The 23184-nt window shown below is 40.1% G+C and overlaps 1 protein-coding gene across 2 annotated transcripts in view; it reads left to right on the plus strand.

Annotated features, from left to right (window-relative positions):
- The first annotated feature begins 1309 nt into the window (after positions 1–1309).
- Positions 1310–23184, plus strand: part of LOC128698404 (uncharacterized) — a 77822-nt gene continuing 55947 nt past the window's right edge. Inside the window, exons 1-2 of one of the 2 annotated variants that reach the window (XR_011391139.1) lie at positions 1310–1471; positions 13532–15032. The gene's annotated coding sequence lies outside the window, so the exon portion shown is untranslated. Of the gene's footprint in view, positions 1472–13531; positions 15033–23184 lie in introns of those variants that run through there. The other variant, XM_070080307.1, reaches the window with a different exon arrangement.

Here is a 23184-nt window from a genome sequence, read left to right on the forward strand (position 1 = left end):
ATATTGCTTATATTTGCAATAATAGCTAAATCGTAAATATATTGCTTTATATTATTATTAGACTTAGTTACTTTTATTAGGTAGGATGTAACACATATTATTATTATGTGCTCATAGTTCAAGTCTTGAATGTTTAACTACAGTAATTATCGCTCGTGGCTCATTACTCTGCCGGTTTCTCAGTGTTGCTGAGCAGCAACTGTCCACGGAGCAGTCACGTGATCGATGGGGAGTGTTCACACCTCGCCTGAAGTAATCAGTCTGGGCTAGACTCTCTTGGTGATTGGACGTATTCCTCACAAGACGTGCCTAACTCTCCCTTATTGGCCCTTGTTGGAAGATCGTCTCTGTTGCTTTCTTGTTGTTGGTTCTGTAGAACTCTGTTCACAGAATATTGTCTAGATTTAGTGATTTTAGACATTGTACTTAGGTTGTGTGTCAAATAGATGCACTGAGCAACTCAGGTCCTGAGCCATAGCTTCTGACCTAACTTGTACTGGATCTGTGTACTGTCAGAGTCGGGGTTTTTCTTATGCTGAACTTAGATTCAGTAATATGGGAGTTTTGTGACTTTTGTGGAGGATCTGCAGATGGCAAGGCTCTGGTGGCCTGGTGGTTAACGCTCTCGCTTCACACGGCGAGGGCCTGGGTTCGATTCCCAGCCAGAGTAGAAACATTGGACGTGTTTCTTTCCACCTGTTGTCTATGTTTCCCATCAGTAAAATGGGTACCTGGGTGTTAGTCGACTGGTGTGGGTCGCATCCTGGGACACTGACCTAAGGAGGCCTGGTCACAGACCGGGCCGCGGGGGCGTTGACCCCCGGAACTCTCTCCAGGTAAACTCCAGGTAAACTCCAGGTCCCTACTTAGTGTCGTTATATTATCTCCTTCATCCTGATTCTGTGTCGCAGTTCCTTGTTATTTTGCTATTGGGCTTAGCGGTCGTTTATTGTTCAAGCAAGCTGTTCTGATTGCCAGGTTGGTCAAGAAGTTAGTTTATTTGAGGCCTTTGTCAGTCACTTGTTTAAGTCTAGTAGAGTTGTGAGACACAACAAACTACTTAGAGCACTTACACACGTACACACAAACTTATTTGTATATTGTATTATTAAATGTTAATGTACCAGACGGTACTTCAGACATAAAGATGTGATATGTGCCTTCAGCACAATACTACTGTACACGAGATAAGTGATTATTATTAATTTGTTTAAATTGTTTAATTTATTTTAATTTGATAATATACTCTTACATTTTATCAGTTGAACAAGATAACGATAACGAGTTGCAGTTAGGCCCGTCTCTGTTGTTTAGTCAGAGTTACTGTACACTGTTAGCAAGTCACAGTTACTGTACACTGTTAGCAAGTCACAGTTACTGTACACTGTTAGCAAGTCACAGTTACTCTACACTCTCAGCAAATCACAGTTACTGTACACTGTTGATAAGTCATAATTACTGCGCACTGAGGGTAAGTCAATGTCACTGTACGGTCATTACGAGTCATAGCAACATTTATCTGCAGGTAATTATTATTTCTTCTGTCTTTTGGCAAAAATGTTGTTGTGTTGGAAGATAAGTTTTAGGTGAAGTATGGTGGCAAGTGTAGTGTTGTGAAGATCTTACTAATAATGTTACATTACTATACTAATAAACCAGACTGAACATCATCTAGAATCTCAGAAAGAGCTGAAAGAATCCAATCAAAAATTCCCATTTGCTTTTTGATCAACCCTTCTTAGAGCCCTTAACCAAATTTTGAGTCTGTCATAAAAAATTACGTAATTTAGATTGTCGACCCTTAGTCTGATTAAAGGCTCACTTAATGCTGAGTCATTTCTTTGTAGTTATCTGTGTAAGATCCATCTTGTTTAAGCAAGAGCCCAATACTGGATGCAGGTTTTGCCAGAGATTTGGTGTAAGAAAATAAATATTTTTGGGTTTCTTTCAGTTTCATTTATTGTTTTAAGACAATGGTTCTCAATTTTTTTTGTCCCATTCGCCCCTTTTCGTCATATGTGGGATTATCATTCTCCCTTCCAAAAATTGTCTGACTCAAAAGATACATTCCAAATAATATATATATTATTTTGAAAATCTTTTATTCTTTCTTTATTAATATACATTTATTTACTTGGATTATCTTCATAATGGAGTTTTATAAATTTTATTTCGATAAAGAATGTTTATGGATTTTAAAACTTGAATCAAAATATTTTATATTCATAAGTAATTACTTAAGAGACTAAATTTACTGAAGCAAACTTCAATAAATCATTTTATTTTGATGAAGTTTAGAGTCACTGAGAAATGTGTCAGTTTTTTCTTCGTCAGTTCTTGGATACACAGAGAAGTGCTTGAAAGTTCACAACGGATACACAGAGAAGTGCTTGAAGGTTCACAACGGATACACAGAGAAGTGCTTGAAGGTTCACAACGGATACACAGAGAAGTGCTTGAAAGTTCACAACGGATACACAGAGAAGTGCTTGAAAGTTCACAACGGATACACAGAGAAGTGCTTGAAAGTTCACAACGGATACACAGAGAAGTGCTTGAAAGTTCACAACGGATACACAGAGAAGTGCTTGAAAGTTCACAACGGATACACAGAGAAGTGCTTGAAAGTTCACAACGGATACACAGAGAAGTGCTTGAAAGTTCACAACGGATACACAGAGAAGTGCTTGAAAGTTCACAACGGATACACAGAGAAGTGCTTGAAAGTTCACAACGGATACACAGAGAAGTGCTTGAAAGTTCACAACGGATACACAGAGAAGTGCTTGAAAGTTCACAACGGATACACAGAGAAGTGCTTGAAAGTTCACAACGGATACACAGAGAAGTGCTTGAAAGTTCACAACGGATACACAGAGAAGTGCTTGAAAGTTCACAACGGATACACAGAGAAGTGCTTGAAAGTTCACAACGGATACACAGAGAAGTGCTTGAAAGTTCACAACGGATACACAGAGAAGTGCTTGAAAGTTCACAACGGATACACAGAGAAGTGCTTGAAAGTTCACAACGGATACACAGAGAAGTGCTTGAAAGTTCACAACGGATACACAGAGAAGTGCTTGAAAGTTCACAACGGATACACAGAGAAGTGCTTGAAAGTTCACAACGGATACACAGAGAAGTGCTTGAAAGTTCACAACGGATACACAGAGAAGTGCTTGAAAGTTCACAAAGCAGCTCATTTTCAACCACAATCTATTTCTTTCTTGGATTTCATTTGCAATAGAGTTGAAAATCCTGACTCACAAAGATATGTCGACACAAATGGAATCAATACATGGAATAATCTTTGTCACATTTGAGTAAGAATCGTACATCAAGGGTCAAAATTCTGCGATTAATTTCTCATGGAACGTTTCTGTTGCACCCACATCAGTCTTAACCTCCAGAAATTTATCTTGACAATCATCAGGATTTTTTTCAAATGACAGTTTAAATGGATTACCTACTAAATCCAACTCCTCATCACTGAATTCAGGAAAATATTAACTGAATTCATTTTCCAGATCTGTCAAATACTTGAAAATTTATTTTTTTAGGCAAATTCTGGATCACTTGGTCTTCTCTACCAGCAACAAGAATTCATAACAGTTTTTCAACATTGCAATATTTTTGATCTGGATCTTTCTCTTCCAGTTTTCCAGCTTACTTAAGAAAGCTTCCAAGGAATCTATGAATTACGTTTTAATTCCTTCCTTGCATTTAAAGATTCAGTTTATTCAGCTACTCAAAAATGTCAACGACATAGACAAGGCGCATGATGCATCCCTCATCATCCAGCCAGGCAAAAAATTCCATCTTACCTTGAACTTGAAAAAATAATTTCAGCTTATCTCTAAGCTCAAATTCTCGTTCAATTACATTTCCTATTGAAAACCATCAAATATTTGTGTGGAGAAGAATCATTCACCTTAATACATAACTGATGGATAAGTCGGGAGTTGAAAGTTCCTCCTTAGACAAAATTTGCAGATTGAATTGTTTGATCTAAAACTTTCCCTTGTGGAGCTGGAAGTGTTTTTGAGGCAAGTGCCTGACGATAAAGATAATAATAATAATAATAATAATAATAATAACAATAATAATAATAATAATAATAATAATAATATTAATAATAATAACAATAAGATCTTTATTTCAACAAGTACATGTACAAGGTATACAGGCCTAGATGACATCAGTGACATACTAAGCAGAGCAAAACTGACCAAATTTCCCGGACTTCCGGCAAATTTGGTCAGTTTTGTCCCTGGGATGTGAACCACACCAGTCGACTAACACCCAGATGAACGTCCTAACATTCCCACCCGCACTCAGGATAACTTCCCCCCAACTCAAATACGGAATCGTAGTTCGATCGCTAGCTCCAAAAGTGAAAGGTATTCACTATTAAAGCTTATTCACACAAACTTGAAATCCAGATTTTGTCCCCAACACAGCTGGTGTTCCATCTTAACAGCACGACAGACATTACTCCACCACAATCATTACTCCACCACAATCATTACTCCATCACAAATATAACTCCAACACAGACATACTCAACCATAAGCATTACTCCACCACAGATATTACTCCACCACAGACATTACTCCACAAACATTACTCCACCACAGACATTACTCCACCACAGACATTACTTCACCACAATCATTACTCCACCACAAACACTGCTCCAGCACAAACATTACTCCACCACAAACATTACTCCATCACAAACATTACTGCACCACAAACATTACTCTACCACAGGCATTGCTCCACCACAAACATTACTGCTACCACCACAAACATTACTGCTACCACCACAAACATTACTACTACCACCACAAACATTACTGCTACCACCACAAACATTACTGCTACCACCACAAACATTACTACTACCACCACAAACATTACTGCTACCACCACAAACATTACTGCTACCACCACAAACATTGCTCCACCACAGACATTACTCCACCACAAACATTACTGCACCACAAACATTACTCCACCACAAATATTACTCCACCACAAACATTACTCCACCACAAACATTACTCCACCACAAACATTACTCTACCACAATCATTACTCCACCACAAACATTACTCCACCACAAACATTACTCCACTACAAACATTACTTCACCACAGACATTACTCCACCACAAACATTACTCCACCACAAACATTACTCCACCACAAACATTACTCCACCACAGACATTACTCCACTACAAACATTACTCCACCACAGACATTACTCCACCACAAACATTACTTAACCACAAACATTACTCCACCACAGACATTACTCCACCACAAACATTAATCCACCACAAACATTACTCCACCACAAACATTACTCCACTACAAACATTACTCCACCACAAACATTACTCCACCACAGACATTACTCCACTACAAACATTACTCCACCACAAACATTACTCCACCACAGACATTACTCCACTACAAACATTATTCCACCACAAACATTACTCCACCACAAACATTACTCCACCACAGACATTAATCCTCCACAAACATTACTCCACCACAGACATTACTCCACTACAAACATTACTCCACCACAAACATTACTCCACTACAAACATTACTCCACCACAAACATTACTCCACCACAGACATTAATCCTCCACAAACATTACTCCACCACAGACATTACTCCACCACAAACATTGCTCTAACACAGACATTACTCCACCACAAACATTACTCCACCACAAACATTACTCCACCACAAACATTACTCCACCACAGACATTACTCCACTACAAACATTACTCCACCACAGACATTACTCCACTACAAACATTACTCCACCACAAACATTACTCCACCACAGACATTAATCCTCCACAAACATTACTCCACCACAGACATTACTCCACTACAAACATTACTCCACCACAAACATTACTCCACTACAAACATTACTCCACCACAAACATTACTCCACTACAAACATTACTCCACCACAGACATTACTCAACCACAAACATTACTCCACCACAAACATTACTCCACCACAGACATTACTCCACTACAAACATTACTCCACCACAAACATTAATCCACTACAAACATTACTCCACCACAAACATTACTCCACTACAAACATTACTCCACCACAGACATTACTCCACTACAAACATTACTCCACCACAAACATTACTCCACCACAGACAATAATCCTCCACAAACATTACTCCACCACAGACATTACTCCACTACAAACATTACTCTACCACAAACATTACTCCACTACAAACATTACTCCACCACAAACATTACTCCACTACAAACATTACTCCACCACAGACATTACTCAACCACAAACATTACTCCACTACAAACATTACTCCACCACAAACATTACTCTACTACAAACATTACTCCACCACAGACATTACTCAACCTCAAACATTACTCCACCACAGACATTACTCCACCACAGACATTACTCCACTACAAACATTACTCTACCACAAACATTACTCCACCACAGACATTACTCCACTACAAACATTACTCCACCACAAACATTACTCCACTACAAACATTACTCCACCACAAACATTACTCCACCACAGACATTACTCCACTACAAACATTACTCCACCACAAACATTACTCCACCACAAACATTACTCCACCACAGACATTACTCCACCACAGACATTACTCCACTACAAACATTACTCCACCACAAACATTACTCCACCACAGACATTACTCCACCACAGACATTACTCCACCACAGACAATACTCCACCACAAACATTACTCCGCCACAAACATTACTCCACCACAGACATTACTCCACCACAAACATTACTCCACCACAGACATTACTCCACCACAGACATTACTCCACCACAGACAATACTCCACCACAAACATTACTCCACCACAAACATTACTCCACCACAAACATTACTCCATGTTGCAACCCCTGAATGGGTTACAATGATTATTATGTATATATAATGTATATTACCTTTTCATTTAATTTTATATTGCTTATATTTGCGATAATAGCTAAATCGTAAATGTATGACTTTATATTATTATTTGACTGTTATATTGTTATTTAGCTTATGTTGTTAGGATGTATATAAAATGTGCTCAGTTAGTCTTGATTGTCAAACTACTGTAATTATCGCTTGTCGCTCGTTATACTGCCGGCTTCTGAGCTGCAGTTGTCCACGTAGCTATCACGTGATCGAGGGGGGGGTGTCCTCACCTCTCGTGAAGTATTCAGTCTGCTCGAGACTCGCTTGCTGGTTGGACAGATTGTCTGTCTCATTATTCTTGTTAGTTCTGTAGAACTTTGTTCACAGAACATTGTATAGACTTAGTGATTTTCGACGTTGTACTGAGGTTGTGTGTCTCTTAGACACTCTGAACATCTCAGGTCCCGAGCTATAGCTTCTGACCTAATTTTGTACTGGTTCCTGTGTATTGTCACAGTCACAGTTTTACCTATGCTGAACATAGATTCAGTATTATGGGAGTTTTGTAACTTTTGTGGAGGATCTGCAGATGGTCCCTACTTAGTGTCGTTGTATTATTTCCCAGTTCCTGATTCTGTGTCGCAGTCGCTTGATATTGCATTGCTATTGGGCTTAGCATTCTTTGTTGTTCAAGCAGACTGTTCGGGTTGCCAGTCGGTCAAGAAGTTAGTTTATTTGAGGACTTTGTCAGTCACTTGTTTAAGTCTTATTCGAGTCTTGAGACATAGCTAACTACTTAAGAGCACTTACACGCATACTCACACTTACTTGTACATATTTGTAATATCTTATTAAATGTTAATGTACCTGACGGTACTTAAGAATTATAAATGTGATATGTGCTTTCAGCACAATAATATTGAACTCGAGAGATTGATTTTATTTTGATTGCTGTAATTAATTTAATTTGATAATATACCTCTAGACAACTTACTACTTAATAAACTTATTAAATTTTAATTTTTCTAGTTAGTAGCCTACCAGTTGTAATCCTAAAAAGCTATTGAGCCATACTGAATTTTAATGGATAACTAGAAGGGCAGTCCTTTCTAGTATTCACTGGAGATCTCTAAGCTTTTAGAATCGCGTTTTTTGTAACAAATGGGGGCCTGTCCGGGAGGCTCTTGATCCAAGGTGTTGGAGAAGTTGTCCGGTTTGACATACTAGTACTTCTATGGTCAAACACTTTGAGTACTTTCCTAATCTGAAGACTTGGAGTTTAGTCTTGTACAACATACCAGGTGGATGTATGTACCTGACTGAGTCTCTTGATCCAAGGAGATGGAAATACTGTTTATGAGCTCTAACTCTAAGACAACCAACACTAAAATTCCTATTAGGATTATAGTTTCCCCTAATCACTCTCTCGTAGTACAATTATTTTTGTGATGTATGCCAAAGTGAAACAGTTAATTGATACTCTGACTTTGTCTGAGTTAAGTACATTAAAACTTCAGACGTGTTGGCAAGTAGCCAAGTATCTCGGTGTGACGTATAACAGGAATTACACCGCAGAAACTGTCAGAGCATTAATTAAAGATATTTTGTTTCCTGCTCATACAGAGATGTCTGATTATGATTCAGATTCAGAAAGCCTAGTGTCACAATTAGGAAGTATGACTCTATTTGATGAAGAAAGAGCAACTAGAGCAGAAGTGAGCCTAGTGACTGAGCCTAGTGTAGCTCAGTTCTCGCTCACGCCTTCCTTCACTGACACTATAGTACAGAGTATAGCTGGTAGTATGACTAAGCCTAATACTAGTACAGTGTATACTACACCTGTATTTACTTATCCTAGACCAGATCTAGACACTCTAGAGACGGCTGGACCAAGTCTCCGACCTAAGGACAGTCCAGAAAGACATGTTAATTTCCCTACTCCTCCATTACCTACTGGTCCTATCTCTCAGGAACAGTTTGAGAGGTTTGAACGCCTCCTTATGTTGCAGACTGCACAAATAGAGGCACTGAGGAAATTGAACGAAGAAGATTTCCAAAGAGAAAATGTTCGTCTGTTAAGACAACAGACTGATATATCACAGGACCCATTTAATGTGCAGAAAGCTGCATCTATGGTTCCTAAGTTTTTTGAAAGTGACTTAGACACATATTTTGATGTGTTTGAGAACCAGGCTCGTGCTATGAACTGGCCACGTAAGCACTGGGCAACATTGCTTCATACTGCTTTGACGGGAAGAGCTCAAACTTGTACGGCAGCTTTACCATTTGCTAAGTACATTAGTTATGACGCTGTCAAACAAACTATTCTAGAGACGTATAACTTGTTACCTGTAAGTTATCAAGGAGCATTTCGTACGTTACAACGACGACAAGATCAAACTTGTGTAGAGTTTGCTCGTGAGAAAAAAGTTGCATTTCAGAGGTGGTGTAGGTCTGCCAAGTGTAACAACTACGACAGCCTTGTTCAGTTGTTACTACATGAAGAGTTTAACAACTGTATGTCTGCGGACATACAAAAATATCTGATCGATCATACTACCTCAGATATTCTGGAAACTGCAGCATTAGCAGACAATTACGAGATTTCTCACAAACTTGTACGTACTAAAAAACAGACAAACAAGGTAACTAAAAATTGTCCTAGAAGTTGGCAAACTAAATCAGCTGCTCATTGCCGGCCTGATGTACCTGCTACTGTAACTTCTCGTACCTTTACCAGGAAAACTCACAATCCTGAATCTGTCTCTGTGGCTAGACAGAAATCTGGTATCGAGAAGAAGAAAGTTAAATGTACCTATTGTAACAGAAAAGGACATGCTAGAGAGTATTGCTATAAGTTAGAAAGAGATGCGAGATACAGTCGTGCGGCTGGCGCCCCCACACAAGTCGTATCCTCTTCCGAGCAACAAAGACACCAAAATCCTAGTAATACCTCTGAACCTACTGTTTTAGATAATGTTACTCAGGATAGATGACTAGCGTCAGAAAGTGTATCTGACGAAAAGATTCGTTCAGCGATGAGTCCTTACTTTTCAAGAGGTAGAATAGGATTTGACGAATCACATCTAACTGAGATAATTACTTTCAGAGACACTGGCAGTTATCTCACGTTATTAAGAGAAGATGTACTGCCCATAACTGACGATACCTATACCAAGATAGATGTATTGTTAGAAGCCTATGGAGGGGCTGTTATAAAAGTGCCTCTGCACAAAGTTTATATTGAAACAAGCTATTATACTGGTTATATTTTAGTGGGTATATCCAGTGATGTATTTCCCATCAGGTCAGTGGACTTGTTGATAGGGAACGATATCCTTCATGCTGGTATATGTAAAGAACCACTTGTGATTGATAATACCACTGATGATAATTATGCCATTGAAGCTTGTAGAGAGAAACCTATTTTATTTCCTCCCAGCGCAATTACTAGAGCTATGTCAAAGATACAACAACCATCCTTGTCTCCTGTTGAGTTAGTGGATGACAATGATTTGGGGTTGAATATGTTGTTTAGTGACGCTCTGCGCCCAGGATCATTAACACTGACTCCCCCCAGTCATCAACCTAGTCAGGACACAACTGACGTTAAATTTCTAACTCATGATAATTTAATCAAGGATCAGTTTGTTGATCAGTCACTGGAAAGACTGAGAGATATAGCAGTTACTGAGAGTGAAGCAAATGATCTCGATAATTGTTACTATTATAGTAACGGTGTACTGATGGAGAAAACTACATGCAAGTTGTCAGCTGATAGTGTTTCCAACACAGTCAAGCATCTCGTAGTGTTACCAGTTACATTTCGTGAACAAGCCATTGATTTTGCTCACAATAGTCCCATAGGAGGACATTTGGGTGTCAAGAAGACACTCGGTAAACTGGCAAAACATTTTACTTGGCCAAAGATGAAGGAAACAGTAGCTGATCATGTGCGACGTTGTCACGTGTGTCAAGTGACAGGCAAGCCAGCGCACACACCTCCACCTGCGCCTCTCATTCCTATCACCGTGCATGGTGAACCATTCTCACGTCTTATTATTGATTGTGTTGGTCCTTTGCCTAGAACCAAACTAGGAAACCAATACTTATTTACTATTATGGACGCTGCAACACGCTATCCTGAAGCTATTCCTATGAGAAAAATTAATGCTCGTGCTATTGTGAGAGCGCTGATGAAATTTTTCTCCCAGGTTGGATTGCCACGAGAGATACAATCAGATCAGGGATCTAATTTCACTTCTAATATCTTTCGAGAAGCATTATCCCACCTAGGAATAAAGTCTGTACTTTCAACCAGTTATCATCCACAGTCACAAGGTGCTCTAGAGAGATTTCATCAGACATTGAAGTCTATGATGAGAGCTTATTGTGAACATTTTTCTAGAGACTGGGATGAGGGTATAGCTTTTCTTCTGTTCGCTATGAGAGAAAGTGAGCAAGAAAGTCTCGGATTTAGTCCGTTTGAATTAATATTCGGACACCAAGTGCGTGGTCCTCTCGCAGTGTTGAAAGACGTGTGGACAGGAAAATCAAATCCATCATTGAGTACTTCACCTTCATTAATGCAGCAACATTTGACAGCCGCTAGAGAGCTAGCTTCGAAAAACCTAGTTTCAGCCCAAGCTAGAATGAAGCAACATTATGACAAGCGTGCTGTCTCTCGTTCTTTTAAAGCAGGAGATAAGGTGATGGCTAGGAAATTAGTACCAGGTCATGCTCTACAAGCCAGGTATGTTGGTCCCCTGGAAGTAGTGAAAAAGCTTAGCGACGTAAATTATTTGGTACGTACGCCTGGGAAAAAGAAATCTAATCATATGTACCATGTTAACCAGCTTAAGGCATACTACGCTAGTCCTCTACCTACTACTTCTATTCTTCCTAGGACAGAGGAAGATAACGTCAGTCTACCTGACATCTCTAGAGGTATAGAGGTTCGTTTAGAAAATTCAGTGACTCTACAATCACTAGACGATTTTCTTAGTAACCTTGGGAGTGATAAAGCTGGTGATATTAAAAACATGATTTTGCATTTCCCTGAATTGTTCGGTGATGTTCCTAAACGTTGTACTTTGGGTGTACATGACGTTGATGTACAGGAAGCATCACCCATTAAGCAATCACCATATAGGATGAGTCCAACGAAGCATAAAGCATTGAGAGAAGAGGTTGATTTTCTGTTATCTCACGGACTTATTGAGCGCAGTAAAAGTCCATGGGCATCTCCCTGTATTTTAGTGCCTAAACCTGACGGTAGTTTCAGGATGTGCACTGATTACAGGAAAGTGAACTCTGTCACCTTGCCTGATGGTTATCCTCTACCTCGCATTGACGACCTTATTGATCGTGTGTCAGGAGCCCAGTTTGTCAGCCGTTTAGATCTCTTACGAGGCTATTATCAAGTCCCGCTTACTGAACGTGCTCGAGAAATATCTGCTTTTACTGTTCAAGATGGATTGTTTAACTACCTCGTCACCCCCTTCGGCCTATGTAACGCGGCTTCTTCATTCCAGCGTATAATGAACGAGTTGACCCACAACTTAGAAGGAGTAGAAGCCTACCTCGACGACTTAGTGGTGTACAGTGACGAGTGGGAACAGCACTTGACGCGTCTCAGAGCATTGTTTGAGAGACTGGCGCACTACAACTTCACTGTTAACTTAGCCAAATGTAGTTTTGGTCAAGCCAAGATTACCTATCTAGGCTTTTGTATCGGCCAAGGTGAGGTTGCTCCTATTGAGGCTAAGGTTCGTGCAATTTCTGAATTTCCAGTGCCACAGGATAGGAAAGGAGTACAGAGATTCCTGGGTATGGCAGGATATTATCGCAGGTTCTGTCCAAACTTTTCTCAGATTGCAGCTCCTCTCACTGAGCTTACTAGTAGCAAAGTTCAGTTCACCTGGACTAGAGATTGTTCAGACTCGTTTAAAAGGTTGAAGCGCTTGCTATCCTCTGCTCCTGTGTTGAAGAGTCCTAATTTCAATCTTCCCTTCTTTTTACATATAGATGCGAGTGGCTATGCAGTGGGTGCTGTGCTGCTCCAACAGTCAACATCCACTGATATTCTCCATCCTATATGTTACTATTCATCTAAGCTTAAACGACACCAGAAAAATTATGCCACTATTGAGAAAGAGGCTCTAGCTCTTGTGGTGTCATTGGAACATTTTGACGTGTATTTGGGCACTTCCCCATTTAAAATTAACGTTTTTTCTGACCACAATCCACTCACCTACATAAACACCATGAAAAGTAAAAATGCTAGGATCATGAGGTGGGCCCTCAGAATCCAACCTTATTCTATTAGTATAAAACACATAAGTGGTCATTGTAATGTAATTGCTGACGCTCTATCACGTCCTTAATAATTTTCAGTTACATTTAAGATTTACGTAATTTTATGCCCAAATACCTTTTGTTACTTGCTATGTCAAATTCAGTAAAGTAACCTAATCCCTCCAGCCCATATTAACTATATATACTCATGTCATGTCTAATTATTATATTTATATATTCACAGTAATGTTGTGTGAGGAGGAGACAAGCTGAGTGTTGAGTGAGTAGTGTGGTGCGGGTGATGTACTGCGTGACGCAACACTGTCCTGTCGCAGACCCCCCCCCTCACTACACACCTTAAGCTGTTTCATACTCAGATGTTCATACTGCCTCGCATTCCACAACCACTATTTAAGAGTGGAATGCAGTCTCCTCTACTATGATCGAGCCTCAACGTGCCCTCCTTGTCAGCGCTATCCTGTCTCTACACTGATGTACATAACCACGAGTATGAAGAGATACGATACTGTGTACTGCCCTAGTACTAGGGGCATATCCTAGTGACGGACGCTGTGAAATTGTAGAGGTGCTTGGCACAAGAGAGACTCGTTAATATTTATTTTGATAATAATATTGATATGAGTAACCAGAAATAATGTGAAAGACATTCATGCAACTCCTAGTGCGACCCTCTGTCGTGTTGGGGGGGGGGGGTGTTGCAACCCCTGAATGGGTTACAATGATTATTATGTATATATAATGTATATTACCTTTTCATTTAATTTTATATTGCTTATATTTGCGATAATAGCTAAATCGTAAATGTATGACTTTATATTATTATTTGACTGTTATATTGTTATTTAGCTTATGTTGTTAGGATGTATATAAAATGTGCTCAGTTAGTCTTGATTGTCAAACTACTGTAATTATCGCTTGTCGCTCGTTATACTGCCGGCTTCTGAGCTGCAGTTGTCCACGTAGCTATCACGTGATCGAGGGGGGGTGTCCTCACCTCTCGTGAAGTATTCAGTCTGCTCAAGACTCGCTTGCTGGTTGGAAAGATTGTCTGTCTCATTATTCTTGTTAGTTCTGTAGAACTTTGTTCACAGAACATTGTATAGACTTAGTGATTTTCGACGTTGTACTGAGGTTGTGTGTCTCTTAGACACTCTGAACATCTCAGGTCCCGAGCTATAGCTTCTGACCTAATTTTGTACTGGTTCCTGTGTATTGTCACAGTCACAGTTTTACCTATGCTGAACATAGATTCAGTATTATGGGAGTTTTGTAACTTTTGTGGAGGATCTGCAGATGGTCCCTACTTAGTGTCGTTGTATTATTTCCCAGTTCCTGATTCTGTGTCGCAGTCGCTTGATATTGCATTGCTATTGGGCTTAGCATTCTTTGTTGTTCAAACAGACTGTTCGGGTTGACAGTCGGTCAAGAAGTTAGTTTATTTGAGGACTTTGTCAGTCACTTGTTTAAGTCTTATTCGAGTCTTGAGACATAGCTAACTACTTAAGAGCACTTACACGCATACTCACACTTACTTGTACATATTTGTAATATCTTATTAAATGTTAATGTACCTGACGGTACTTAAGAATTATAAATGTGATATGTGCTTTCAGCACAATAATATTGAACTCGAGAGATTGATATTATTTTGATTGCTGTAATTAATTTAATTTGATAATATACCTCTAGACAACTTACTACTTAATAAACTTATTAAATTTTAATTTTTCTAGTTAGTAGCCTACCAGTTGTAATCCTAAAAAGCTATTGAACCATACTGAATTTTAATGGATAATTGGACAAGGATACTGACTACTTGTTACGAAAACCCAGTAACAGGCTGGATGGTAGAAGGGCAGTCCTTTCTAGTATTCACTGGAGATCTCTAAGCTTTTAGAATCGCGTTTTTTGTAACACTCCACCACAAACATTACTCCACCACAGACATTACTCCACCACAAACATTGCTCCACCACAAACATTACTCCACCACAAACATTGCTGTAACACAGACATTACTCCACTACAAACATTACTCCACCACAGACATTACTTCACTACAAACATTACTCCACCACAAACATTACTCCACCACAAACATTACTCCACCACAGACATTACTCCACCAAAAACATTGCTCTAACACAGACATTACTCCACTACAAACATTACTCCACCACAGACATTACTCCACTACAAACATTACTCCACCACAAACATTACTCCACCACAAACATTACTCCACCACAGACATTACTCCACCACAAACATTGCTCTAACACAGACATTACTCCACTACAAACATTACTCCACCACAAACATTACTCAACCACAAACATTACTCCACCACAGACATTACTCCACCACAAACATTGCTCTAACACAGACATTACTCCACTACAAACATTACTCCACCACAGACATTACTCCACTACAAACATTACTCCACCACAAACATTACTCCACCACAAACATTACTCCACCACAGACATTACTCCACTACAAACATTACTCCACCACAAACATTACTCCACCACAAACATTACTCCACTACAAACATTACTCCACCACAGATATTACTCCACCACAGACATTACTCCACTACAAACATTACTCCACCACAAACATTACTCCACCACAAACATTACTCCACTACAAACATTACTCCACCACAGACATTACTCCACCACAGACATTACTCCACTACAAACATTACTCCACCACAAACATTACTCCACCACAGACATTACTCCACTACAAACATTACTCCACCTCAAACATTACTCCACCACAAACATTACTCCACCACAGACATTACTCCACCACAGACATTACTCCACTACAAACATTACTCCACCACAAACATTACTCCACCACAGACATTACTCCACTACAAACATTACTCCACCACAAACATTGCTCCACTACAAACATTACTCCACCACAGACATTACTCCACCACAATCATTACTCCACCACAGACATTACTCCACCACAAACATTACTCCACCACAAACATTACTCCACCACAAACCTTACTCCACAACAGACATTACTCCACCACAATCATTACTCCACCACAAACATTACTGCACCACAGACATTACTCCACCACAAACCTTACTCCACAACAGACATTACTCCACCACAATCATTACTCCACCACAAACATTACTCCACCACAGACATTACTCCACCACAAACATTACTTCACCACAAACCTTACTCCACAACAGACATTACTCCACCACAATCATTACTCCACCACAGACATTACTCCACCACAAACATTACTCCACCACAAACATTACTCCACCACAAACATTACTCCACCACAAACATTACTCCACCAGAGACATTACTCCACCACAAACATTACTCCACCACAAACATTACTCCACCACAGACATTACTCCACCACAAACATTACTCCACCACAAACATTACTCCACCACAAACATTACTCCACCAGAGACATTACTCCACCACAAACATTACTCCACCACAAACATTACTCCACCACAGACATTACTCCACCACAAACATTACTCCACCACAAACATTACTCCACCAGAGACATTACTCCACCAGAGACATTACTCCACCACAATCATTACTCCACCACAGACATTACTCCACTTCAAATATTACTCCACCACAAACATTACTCCACCACAGACAATACTCCACCTCAAGCATTACTCCACCACAATCCTTACTCCACCACAGACATTACTCCACCTCAAACATTACTCCACCACAATCCTTACTCCACCACAGACTTTACTCCACCTCAAACATTACTCAACCTCAAACATTACTCCACCACAGACATTACTCCACCACAGATATTACTCCACCACACACATTTCTCCACCTCAAACTTTACTCCACAACAGACATTACTCCACCTCAAACAATACTCAACCTCAAACATTACTCCACCACAGATACTACTCCACCACAGACATTAATCAACCTCAAACATAACTCCACCACAAACAGTACTCCACCACAAACATTACTCCACCACAAATATTACTCCACCACATACATTACTCCACCATAAACATTACTCCGCCACAGACATTACTCCACCACAAACATTACTCCACCACAAACATTTCTCCACCACAAACATTACTCCACCACAAACATTACTCCACCACAAACATTACTCCAACACAAACATTACTCCACCACAAACTTTACTCCACCACAAACATTACTCCAACACAAACATTACTCCACCACAAACATTACTCAACCACTAACATTACTCCAACACAAACATTACTCCACCACAAACATTACTCCACCACAATCATTACTCCACCACAATCATTACTCCACCACAATCATTACTCCAAAACAATCATTACTCCACCACAAACATTACCACACCACAGACATTACTCCACCACAATCATTACTCCACCACAATCATTACTCCACCACAAACATTACCCCACCACAGACATTACTCCACCACAATCATTACTCCACCACAAACATTACCCCACCACAAACATTACTCCACCACAGACATTACTCCACCACAAACATTACTCCACCACAATCATTACTCCACCACAATCATTACTCCACCACAAACATTACTCCACCACAATCATTACTCCACCACAATCATTACTCCACCACAAACATTACTCCACCACAATCATTACTCCACCACAAACATTACTCCACCACAATCATTACTCCACCACAATCATTACTCCACCACAAACATTACTCCACCACAATCATTACTCCACCATTATTCCACCACAAACATTACTCCACCACAATCATTACTCCACCATTATTCCACCACAAACATTACTCCACCACAATCATTACTCCACCACAATCATTACTCCACCACAAACATTACTCCACCACAAACATTACTCCACCACAATCATTACTCCACCACAAACATTACTCCTCCACAATCATTACTCCACCACAATCATTACCCCACCACAAACATTACTCCACCACAATCATTACTCCACCACAAACATTACTCCACCACAAACATTACTCCACCACAATCATTACTCCACCACAAACATTACTCCACCACAGACATTACTCCACCACAAACATTGCTCTAACACAGACATTACTCCACTACAAACATTACTCCACCACAGACATTACTCCACTACAAACATTACTCCACCACAAACATTACTCCACCACAAACATTACTCCACCACAGACATTACTCCACCACAAACATTGCTCTAACACAGACATTACTCCACTACAAACATTACTCCACCACAAACATTACTCAACCACAAACATTACTCCACCACAGACATTACTCCACCACAAACATTGCTCTAACACAGACATTACTCCACTACAAACATTACTCCACCACAGACGTTACTCCACTACAAACATTACTCTCACCACAAACATTACTCCACCACAAACATTACTCCACCACAGACATTACTCCACTACAAACATTACTCCACCACAAACATTACTCCACCACAAACATTACTCCACTACAAACATTACTCCACCACAGATATTACTCCACCACAGACATTACTCCACTACAAACATTACTCCACCACAAACATTACTCCACCACAAACATTACTCCACTACAAACATTACTCCACCACAGACATTACTCCACCACAGACATTACTCCACTACAAACATTACTCCACCACAAACATTACTCCACCACAGACACTACTCCACTACAAACATTACTCCACCTCAAACATTACTCCACCACAAACATTACTCCACCACAGACATTACTCCACCACAGACATTACTCCACTACAAACATTACTCCACCACAAACATTACTCCACCACAGACATTACTCCACTACAAACATTACTCCACCACAAACATTGCTCCACTACAAACATTACTCCACCACAGACATTACTCCACCACAATCATTACTCCACCACAGACATTACTCCACCACAAACATTACTCCACCACAAACATTACTCCACCACAAACCTTACTCCACAACAGACATTACTCCACCGCAATCATTTCTCCACCACAAACATTACTGCACCACAGACATTACTCCACCACAAACCTTACTCCACAACAGACATTACTCCACCACAATCATTACTCCACCACAAACATTACTCCACCACAGACATTACTCCACCACAAACATTACTTCACCACAAACCTTACTCCACAACAGACATTACTCCACCACAATCATTACTCCACCACAGACATTACTCCACCACAAACATTACTCCACCACAAACATTACTCCACCACAAACATTACTCCACCACAAACATTACTCCACCAGAGATATTACTCCACCACAAACATTACTCCACCACAAACATTACTCCACCACAAACATTACTCCACCACAAACATTACTCCACCAGAGACATTACTCCACCAAAACATTACTCCACCACAAGCATTACTCCACCACAGACATTACTCCACCACAAACATTACTCCACCACAAACATTACTCCACCAGAGACATTACTCCACCAGAGACATACTCCACCACAATCATTACTCCACCACAGACATTACTCCACTTCAAACATTGCTCCACCACAAACATTACTCCACCACAGACAATACTCCACCTCAAGCATTACTCCACCACAATCCTTACTCCACCACAGACATTACTCCACCTCAAACATTACTCCACCACAATCCTTACTCCACCACAGACTTTACTCCACCTCAAACATTACTCAACCTCAAACATTACTCCACCACAGACATTACTCCACCACAGATATTACTCCACCACACACATTTCTCCACCTCAAACTTTACTCCACAACAGACATTACTCCACCTCAAACAATACTCAACCTCAAACATTACTCCACCACAGATACTACTCCACCACAGACATTAATCAACCTCAAACATTACTCCACCACAAACAGTACTCCACCACAAACATTACTCCACCACAAATATTACTCCACCACATACATTACTCCACCATATACATTACTCCGCCACAGACATTACTCCACCACAAACATTACTCCACCACAAACATTTCTCCACCACAAACATTACTCCACCACAAACATTACTCCACCACAAACATTACTCCAACACAAACATTACTCCACCACAAACATTACTCCACCACAAACATTACTCCAACACAAACATTACTCCACCACAAACATTACTCCACCACTAACATTACTCCAACACAAACATTACTCCACCACAAACATTACTCCACCACAAACATTACTCCACCACAATCATTACTCCACCACAATCATTACTCCAAAACAATCATTACTCCACCACAAACATTACCCCACCACAGACATTACTCCACCACAATCATTACTCCACCACAATCATTACTCCACCACAAAACATTACCCCACCACAGACATTACTCCACCACAATCATTACTCCACCACAAACATTACCCCACCACAAACATTACTCCACCACAGACATTACTCCACCACAAACATTACTCCACCACAATCATTACTCCACCACAATCATTACTCCACCACAAACATTACTCCACCACAATCATTACTCCACCACAATCATTACTACACCACAAACATTACTCCACCACAATCATTACTCCTCCACAATCATTACTCCACCACAAACATTACTCCACCACAATCATTACTCCACCATTATTCCACCACAAACATTACTCCACCACAATCATTACTCCACCATTATTCCACCACAAACATTACTCCACCACAATCATTACTCTACCACAATCATTACTCCACCACAAACATTACTCCACCACAAACATTACTCCACCACAATCATTACTCCACCACAAACATTACTCCTCCACAATCATTACTCCACCACAATCATTACCCCACCACAAACATTACTCCACCACAATCATTACTCCACCACAAACATTACTCCACCACAAACATTACTCCACCACAATCATTACTCCACAACAAACATTACTCCACCACAAACATTACTCCACCACAAACATTACTCCACCACAAACATTACTCCACCACAAACATTACTCCACCACAATCATTACTCCACCACAAACATTACTCCACCACAATCATTACTCCACCACAAACATTACTCCACCACAATCATTACCCCACCACAAACATTACTCCACCACAAACATTACTCCACCACAAACATTACTCCACCACAAACATTACTCCACCACAAACATTACTCCACCACAATCATTACTCCACCACAAACATTACTAAACCACAAACATTACTCCACCACAATCATTACTCCACCACAAACATTACTCCACCACAATCATTACTCCACCATTATTCCACCACAAACATTACTCCACCACAAACATTACTCCACCACAATCATTACTCCACCACAAACATTACTCCACCACAATCATTACTCCACCATTATTCCACCACAAACATTACTCCACCACAATCATTACTCCACCACAAACATTACTCCACCACAATCATTACTCCACCACAAACATTACTCCACCACAATCATTACTCCACCACAAACATTACTCCACCACAATCATTACTCCACCACAAACATTACTCCACCACAATCATTACTCCACCACAAACATTACTCCACCACAAGCATTACTCCACCACAATCATTACTCCACCACAAACATTACTCCACCACAATCATTACTCCACCACAAGCATTACTCCACCACAATCATTACTCCACCACAAACATTACTCCACCACAAACATTACTCCACCACAAACATTACTCCACCACAATCATTACTCCACCATTATTCCACCACAAACATTACTCCACCACAATCATTACTCCACCACAAACATTACTCCACCACAATCATTACTCCTCCACAAACATTACTCCACCACAATCATTACCCCACCACAAACATTACTCCACCACAATCATTACTCCACCACAAACATTACTCCACCACAAACATTACTCCACCACAAACATTACTCCACCACAAACATTACTCCACCACAATCATTTCTCCACCACAAACATTACTTCACCACAAACATTACTCCACCACAAACATTACTCCACCACAAACATTACTCCACCACAAACATTACTCCACCACAATCATTACTCCACCACAAACATTACTCCACCACAATCATTACTCCACCACAAACATTACTCCACCACAATCATTACTCCACCATTATTCCACCACAAACATTACTCCACCACAAACATTACTCCACCACAATCATTACTCCACCACAAACATTACTCCACCACAATCATTACCCCACCACAAACATTACTCCACCACAAACATTACTCCCCCACAAACATTACTCCACCACAATCATTACTCCACCACAAACATTACTCCACCACAATCATTACCCCACCACAAACATTACTCCACCACAATCATTACTCCACCACAAACATTACTCCACCACAAACATTACTCCACCACAAACATTACTCCACCACAAACATTACTCCACCACAATCATTACTCCACCACAAACATTACTCCACCACAAACATTACTCCACCACAAACATTACTCCACCACAAACATTACTCCACCACAAACATTACTCCACCACAATCATTACTCCACCACAAACATTACTCCACCACAATCATTACTCCACCACAAACATTACTCCACCACAATCATTACTCCACCATTATTCCACCACAAACATTACTCCACCACAATCATTACTCCACCACAAACATTACTCCACCACAATCATTACCCCGCCACAAACATTACTCCACCACAAACATTACTCCACCACAAACATTACTCCACCACAAACATTACTCCACCACAAACATTACTCCACCACAATCATTACTCCACC

The sequence above is a fragment of the Cherax quadricarinatus genome, unplaced genomic scaffold (assembly GCF_038502225.1).
Source record: "Cherax quadricarinatus isolate ZL_2023a unplaced genomic scaffold, ASM3850222v1 Contig301, whole genome shotgun sequence".
Classification (NCBI taxonomy): domain Eukaryota; kingdom Metazoa; phylum Arthropoda; class Malacostraca; order Decapoda; family Parastacidae; genus Cherax; species Cherax quadricarinatus.